At 39.1% G+C, this 6,508-nt stretch overlaps 1 pseudogene; it reads right to left on the bottom strand.

Moving 5' to 3' along the window:
- Nucleotides 1–4,516: 4,516 nt before the first annotated feature.
- Nucleotides 4,517–5,735, bottom strand: LOC132536306 (small integral membrane protein 30-like; annotated as a pseudogene).
- Nucleotides 5,736–6,508: the final 773 nt, after the last annotated feature.

A 6,508-nucleotide genomic window follows, 5' to 3' on the forward strand; every position in this document is an offset into this window, starting at 1 on the left:
GGACCAGAAAGCTGGATCAGGGAAGAGAGTAGCTCCCTAATATGGGAAAGGTGTATAAATATTGTTGATTGTAAAACCCATTGATTTGATGTGATCTGGGGCTCATATTCAGCTTAGGAGCCTATGTGACATCAATTTATTTTCTATGGTTATTTATTACCCATCTGTATATCTCCTTCAGAGAAACATTGATTTTTATGTTTTTTTAAATTGGGCTCTTTGTCTTTTTATCATTGGATAGTAAAAATTCTTCAGACAATCTAGGTGCAAATTTCTTATTATTCTTATTATGTTTAGCAAAAAAAAATCTGATTTTTATCTTTTTACATTTTAATTTACTTGAAAGTAGCTTTTTAAAAATACTTCTAAATGTTAGCTCTTATATTAGGTGTTTGATACATTTTGAATTAATTTTTTGTATGCACTTTGGGGTAACTCAATATTTTTTTATTTCATTGGTGATTTAATATTGATTTACAAGATTGTAAGGCAACAAGGGTATAATTCTATATTGTTCTCACTACCAGAATTCAGAATCCTGTCCTCTCCATTGGAAACTTCCTTATTATTTAACCTTGTGAGAATATGGACCAAATTCTTTTTGGGGTGCTGAAGGTGGGAATTTTGACTTCTGTAATTGTTTCTCCACTGGATAGGGTATCAGCAGGTTGATCCACATCCCACTCTGTTTCTATCTTTACCTAGTGGAGTAGGGCTCTGGAAATGAAGTTCCAGGAAGCATTGGTGAGATCATCTGCCCATTTTCACTTCCCTCAGTCACTCTAAGTCCAATCATTTCAGAGAAAGTAAGGACTACAAAAGCTGGCAAGAGACCTACCCACCTTAATGTTGGCCCTTTTGGTCACTGTTGTATGCTTTACATTGGGTTGTTCTAGCTCTCCCCCTGCCAAGAAAATTGGTTCAGTCCTGCTAGTTTCGCGGTCCCGCTTGTCCCCGCCCCAAGGAACCCTGAGAGAGTTCCACAGTTCCAGAGTTCAAGAGTTCTTGGCGCCGCCATGTGAGAAGGATGCAGGAGAGTTCTGTTTGGTGATTAGTTTGGGTTAGTTTATGAATCGTTGTTCCTGAATAAAGAAATATATCTTCCCTGCCCAGCCGTGTGTCCTCGAGTCTCTGTCTACTGCCGCGACACTAGCCCAGCCAGCTGGAGCTCTGAATTAAAACAACAGGTCACTACTAGGCCACCCCATCATCATCATCATCATCATAATCTTCTTCTTCTTCTTTATCTCTTTCTCCTCCTCCTCCTCCTTCTTCTGTATTTGTTAATGAAAACATGGTGTTGACAAAATTTTGTTATTTGGCACAGAGTCTGGCTTAGGTGATTTCCTGAAATATAAGGAATGAGTATGTGATGGTAAAGTTAAAGGGGGGGCAAGGCGATGAAGCACCTGGTTAAGCGCACATAGTAGGAAGCATAAGGACCCAAGTAAGGATCTAGGTTTGAGCCCACTGAGCGGTGAAGCAAGGCTGCAGGCATGTCTTGTTTTCCTCTCCCACTCTACCTCCATCTTCCCTCTCAATTTCTCTCTCTCCTATCCAATAAAATGGAAACAATGGCCTCTAAGATCAATGGATTCATAGTGCCGGCACCGAGCCCCAGCTGTAACACTGGAGGAAAGAAAAGTTAAATGTAATCCAGATATGTATTATCAATGATATACATTACATATATAATGATAGGAAGTAGCAGTATATTTCTGTCAAACAACAATGGGGATGGCCTTGGAAACATAATGCAGTGACTACAAATGGTAGAGTACATATAAACATGCACAAGGACCTTGTTTAAAGCTCTTATTCCCACCTGTTTGTGTTTGTGGGAAAACTCCACTAGGGTAAAGCAGTGCTGTGGTTATCTCTTTCTCCCTCACTTTTAGTCTCCTCTATATATCACCCTTCTCTCAACATTTCCTTCTGTCTCTATCAAAAAGAAAAAGAAAAGGAAAGGAAAAAGGAAAGAGAGAGAGGGAAAAAATTGCCACCAGGAGTTGTGGATACCTCATGCAGGCAATGATAAACCTAATGCCAATAAAAAGCAAACAAAAATGCAATGAAAATCTCAGTTACAAATATGATCTTCTCACCAGAAACAAAAATCAACTCCAAATGGATCAAAGACCTAGATGTCAGACCAGAAACAATCAAATACTTAGAGGAAAACATCGGTAAAACACTTTCCCACATACACCTCAAGGACATCTTTGATGAATCAAACCCAATTGCAAGGAAGACTAAAGCAGAAACAAACCAATGGGACTACATCAAATTGAAAAGCTTCTGCACATCCAAAGAAACTATTAAACAAACAGAGAGACCCCTCACAGAATGGGAGAAGATCTTCACATGCCAGACATCAGACAAGAAACTAATCACCAAAATATATAAAGAGCTCAGCAAACTTAGCTGCAAAAAAACAAATGACCCCATCCAAAAATGGGCAGAGGAAATGAACAAAACATTCACCACAGAGGAGATCCAAAGGCTAACAAACATATGAAAAACTGCTCTAGGTCACTAATTATCAGAGAAATGCAAATCAAGACAACACTAAGATACCACCTCACTCCTGTAAGAATGGCATACATCAAAAAGGACAGCAGCAACAAATGCTGGAGAGGATGTGGGGACAGAGGAACCCTTTTACATTGCTGGTGGGAATGTAAATTGGTACAGCCTCTGTGGAGAGCAGTCTGGAAAACTCTCAGAAGGCTAGACATGGACCTTCCATATGACCCAATAATTCCTCTCCTGGGGTTATACCCCAAGGACTCCATAACACCCAACCAAAAAGAGGTGTGTACTCCTATGTTCATAGCAGCACAATTCATAATAGCTAAAACCTGGAAGCAACCCAGGTGCCCAACACCAGATGAGTGGCTGAGAAAGCTGTGGTATATATACACAATGGAATACTATGCAGCTATCAAGAACAATGAACCCACCTTCTCTGACCCATCTTGGACAGAGCTAGAAGGAATTATGTTAAGTGAACTAAGTCAGAAAGATAAAGATGAGTATGGGATGATCCCACTCATCAACAGAAGCTGACTAAGAAGATCTGAAAGGGAAACTAAAAGCAGGACCTGATCAAATTGTAAGTAGGACACCAAAGTAAAAACACAGTGGTGAGGGGTAGGCATGTAGCTTCCTGGGCCAGTGGGGGGTGGGAGTGGGTGGGAGGGATGGGTCACAGTCCTTTGGTGGTGGGAATGGTGTTTATGTACACTCCTAGCAAAATGTAGACATATAAATCAGTAGCTAATTAATATGAGAGGGGGAAATCAATTGTATGTCTCAAAGTTTCTCAAAAGACAAACTGAATCTTTTTAATATATAGGCTATGTATTTGATATGTGGACTCTCTCAAAAGCCTAGACCAAGTAGATTAGAAGCTTCCAATAGCACAGCTATATACAAGATACTGGGTACTGTCCAGCAAACCATAACAAAGGGACTTTTCAAAGTTAACCCAATTAACAAATAATGTGATGATAATATTAACTATTGATTGTCTTTTTGAACCCTAAGACAGCAGGAACCTCACATCTTCACTATAGAGCCCCTACTTCCCCCAGTCCTGGAACCCTTGGATAGGGCCCACTTTCCCATATGCATCTCCCAATCCAAACCAAATAACATTGCATCTGCCGATCACAACCTAACCAAAGCAACGATTGCTACCTCAACATGCTTCACCTCAGAATGTATCCAGAGACTTCACGTGTGGAATGACAACCCTTCAGCTTCATTACTCGGGTGAGACCTTTCCTTTAATAGTACACTCTAATTTCATCTCAGGTAGTTCACTTTCTAACAAAGTCCCATAACCTAGATATACACCAGTTTCTATGAGAGAGAGCTTATGTGCACACGTATCCATAAACTACTGCAAAATATATACCTGAAAGCAGGACTACACTAGAGTTTGCAGTGAGTACCTCCCTAACACTTCCTCTCCACTATTCCAAGCTTGGGATCCATGATTGCTCAACAAATTGTTTGGCTTTATGTGTTAACTCTCTTTTCAATCACCAGGTTCCAGATGCCACCAGGATGCTGGCTAGGCTTCCCTGGATTGAAGACCCCACCAATATGTCCTGGAGCTCAGCTTCCCCAGAGACACACCCTACTAGGGAAAGAGAGAGGCAGACTGGGGGTATGGACCGACCAGTCAACGCCCATGTTCAGCGGGGAAGCAATTGCAGAAGCCAGACCTTCTACCTTCTGCAACCCTCAATGACCCTGGGTCCATGCTCCCAGAGGGATAGAGAATGGGAAAGCTACCATGGGAGGGGGTGGGTTATGGGGATTGGGTGTTGGGAATTGTGTGGAGTTGTACCCCTCCTACCTTATGCTTTTGTTCGCTAATCCTTTCTTAAATAAAAAATTAAAAAAATTAAAAAAAAAAAAACAAAAACAAATATGGATCTTAGTATATGGGATCAGACAGGTTTCTTAATGACAGAAGAAAATTTAGTTTTTTTTTTTGATAACATAATGGATCTATATTTTAATATAGTACTTATCACCATCTTGGAATATTACTTAATACAAAGGCTTTTTTAACATTGAATCTCTTCATTTCAATATCAATATAAAGAATCCTTTTTAAACTAAGCTTTTGTTCATCTTAATATTACATTGTTTCTACCCCCTTGTAACCCCAAGAAATAAGATTTAATTTTTGAACAGTTAGTTGTATTTGATATGGTAATACAATATTAACATGGGGGACATAACAAAACAAAAATCCAGTAAAAAATATAGAGAAAAATCTTCTGAACAATGCAGAAGGCAGTGATTAGAACAGTGATACATTCCTAGGGCTCTCACTGAGTTGTATTCTTCCTATTTGATGTACTTTCAGAATTCTGTAACTATGAAACATTACTTATGTAAATTTTTGCTAACTTATATCTTTAGCATTCTTGTTAACTTGCAAATACAGATTACAGGCCACACTTTTAGTGCATTATTTGTTGTGCAGGAACCATTTTTAAAAAATGTAATTTTTTTCCCTATTTGTAGGAAACAACTATGTGAAATTGCCCTTTTTGCTGTTTCTTGGGACCATTTTAGACACCAAAACTCACTTTTAATCTTAATAGCACAAAGGTTTTCAGGGCAAGTTTGATTCAAGAGGTTCTTAAATCATATCTGTCCATTTCTCTTTCATGCATATACCCCCAAACAAGCACAAATGCCTGTAATGCTGAGAACCACACCCAACAAGAGGGCGTCTGCATCTCCAGCTTCTACTGCTTCAACAACAGGCAGCACCAAAAGCAGTGAAATGAGGACTACGAACAGTTGTGTTGAAACTGTCATGATGAGATTTTGAAGTGTCTGGATCTTGAGGGTTGAAGGCTTCAAAGAAACCGGATATTTATATTTCTATCTGACTGGAAATATACTCCTTTCTGGAACTTCGGATGCTGAAATTAAGAGGTTACACGTGACAGCGCCTCCCAGGAAGCAGCCATTACAGGAATGGAAGATTTAGTTTTTAAATGCAAAACCAAATATTTGCTTATTTCTTTATTTTTTATTTTTATTTATTTATTAATATTTATTTTATTTATTTATTCCCTTTGCTGCCCTTGTTGTTTTATTGTTGTAGTTATTATTGTTGTTGTCATTGTTGGATAGGACAGAGAGAAATGGAGAGAGGAGGGGAAGACAGAGAAGAGAAGAGAAAGATAGACACCTGCAGACCTGCTTCACCGCCTGTGAAGCGACTCCCCTGCAGGTGGGGAGCCGGGGCTCGAACCAGGATCCTTATGCCGGTCCTTGTACTTTGCGCCACCTGCGCTTAACCCGCTGTGCTACAGCCCGACTCCTGCTTATTTCTTTTAAAAGTTAATATCCCTTATTCATTTTTTCATAATTTTATCTTTTTAATGATAACTTCTTTTGTCCAATGAGCTGTATGGTGAGAATGCCCATGCCAAAGAACTTACAGTGAATCTACCTTCCCAAGAGCTCAAGCTCCTTCTTCCATCAGTGTGTTCTCTTCGCTAAAGGAGGCTTCTTTCATAAAAGTTCTGGAGCTCATCAACCAGGTGCACTCAAGGTCCAATCTATTCCTTTAAGATCCAGGACTGTGTTCTGCTCTTTGTTTATTACAAAACAAGGAAAAAGTACTAATAATAATATGATATAAATTCCATACATGTTGATGACCAGTTAAATTAATCACTCTGTCCGTGAAAGTTTGTATTACTTTAAGATGGCATTCCAGGTACTGGTCATTATCAGTCTTGCTTCATTACTTTTGAGTGCCTTATTGTCCTTCTTTTTTTATTACCTTTCACTCTGATAGTTGTTTATAGTCCTGCTGGGCTCACTTGTTTCTTTATTTAAGAGTTCACTGGGTTTGTATCTGATCTTATCTTTAGTGTCACCACTTTCTCACTTCTTGTGGGTTGATTTAATATTCACAGTGACATTATCTTCAAGTCTTTTGTGAGTGAATTCACATTCAACT

Source organism: Erinaceus europaeus, unplaced genomic scaffold (genome assembly GCF_950295315.1).
Source record: "Erinaceus europaeus unplaced genomic scaffold, mEriEur2.1 scaffold_413, whole genome shotgun sequence".
In the NCBI taxonomy this organism is placed as follows: Eukaryota; Metazoa; Chordata; class Mammalia; order Eulipotyphla; family Erinaceidae; genus Erinaceus; species Erinaceus europaeus.